Here is a 2,069-nt window from a genome sequence, read left to right as displayed (position 1 = left end):
TAGATATAAATAAGCCCCAAGGGGTTTGCTTAATAGAGGGTTTACGGTATTCAAACGTAACTACATATGTTCACTTAATATAGTATGAAAGTTCAATTTCATGCCCAATTGTCATTCCAGTAATTGGGGTTAAAAGAAATTCGTTCCACTGAAAGTGTGTTTTAACCAGAAAGGTAGAATACAAAAGCACATTAGTCAAGTCCACTAGTGCCATTCGTCCGCGAACTTGAACTCGTCCTTCGACATGTTTTTTTTTCAGCATTGGTGATCCATTCACCACGTTAAGTAGAAAACTTGACTGTTGACATGCAGCTTCCCTATTTCAGGTTTCTGCTGGGAAATATTTTATTATACATCGAGCCTGGCTTAGGGGGGATTGACTTCATATGTGGATTAGTTCAAATGAGATACAGAATTTAAAACATGCGTATATACGGTTGATTAGCCATAGCATTTTGTGGAAAATATTTTTTAACTTGAATTTGTACAATACTTGTCTCTTATACAATAGAAGATAAGGAAGACCAAATACGTTACTTTTTAAGTTTTGCATCTCATTAGATATTCGTATAAACGTATACTACAACCTTTGTGCAATCAAGTGCATATACAGGTATGTCAAAAGTATATCAGAAATTATCGGATATCATGGCCGATATTTTTATCGAGTTCTCTATCACTAGCGCTTTCTGAAAAAAATATCAGGGAGAATATCCCATAATTATTCGATAATTGGATGCATTCGATTTTGACCCGTGTTATTCGATAATTAAATCCATTCGATTTTGACCCGTTTTATTCGATAATTGGATCTAATCGATTTTGACCCGTTTTATTCGATGATTGGATACATTCGATTTTCACCCGTGTTATTCGATAATTAAATCCATTCGATTTTGACCCGTTTTATTCGATGATTGGATCCATTCGATTTTGACCCGTTTTATTCGATGATTGGATCCATTCGATTTTGACCCGTTTTATTCGATATTTAAATCCATTCGATTTTGACCCGTTTTGTTCGATGATTTGATCCATTCGATTTTGACCCGTTTTATTCGATAATGAAATCCATTCGATTTTGATTCGATGATTGGATCCATTCGATTTTGACCCGTTTTATTCGATGATTGGATGCATTCGATTTTGACCCGTTTTGTTCGATGATTGGATGCATTCGATTTGGACCCGTGTTATTCGATGATTGGATCTATTCGATTTTGACCCGTTTTATTCGATGATTGGATCCATTCGATTTTGACCCGTTTTATTCGATGATTGGATCCATTCGATTTTGACCCGATTTATTCGATGAATTGATCCATTCGATTTTGACCCGTTTTATTCGATGATTGGATGCATTCGATTTTGAACCGTTTTATTCGATGATTGGATCCATTCGATTTTGACCCGATTTATTCGATGAATTGATCCATTCGATTTTGACCCGTTTTATTCGATGATTGGATGCATTCGATTTTGAACCGTTTTATTCGATGATTGGATCCATTCGATTTTGACCCGTTTTATTCGATAATTAAATCTATTCGATATTTACCGGATATCATTTAGTGGATAGCCGATCTGTGCTTTTAATTTTTTATGTCGATTGATCATTGTCTGTTGTAAGAGAGTTCTAAAGCTCGGAATAATGTATTGTATGTTCTAGTTATAACAACTTACATTTATAAATAGATCTTTTTTTTATTTATTTGGCCCGTGAGACATGAGTGAGCGTAGAGTGATGTCATTAACCGGTGAAATATAATATTCTAACTATACTCTGTTTTAATTGGCAAAAGTGAAATCACTGTACGATACAGTGTAGGGGGCGGTTTTGGGATATTTGTTGTATTAGAAGGGGGAGCTACCTTATAATCAGTTGCTTACATTTGTAAGAGACGCTGGTGAGTCCAGAGCAATAGTTTTTGTGGCTATTGCCTCGGTAGAGGCGAAGCCACTATGCTATCGAGTTGTGTAAGTGAAGGTTGCTACTCTACGGGTGCACACCGACCCCCCGTTCCCTAGATCCACCCGGGGGGAGGGGTACTCTTGCCCGCTGAGGGTAG

This window comes from Actinia tenebrosa, unplaced genomic scaffold (genome assembly GCF_029948245.1).
Source record: "Actinia tenebrosa isolate PJP-AT-01 unplaced genomic scaffold, QUT_ActTen_1.0 PGA_scaffold2__45_contigs__length_23673736, whole genome shotgun sequence".
Lineage (NCBI taxonomy): Eukaryota > Metazoa > Cnidaria > Anthozoa > Actiniaria > Actiniidae > Actinia > Actinia tenebrosa.
This window is presented reverse-complemented; position numbering follows the sequence as displayed.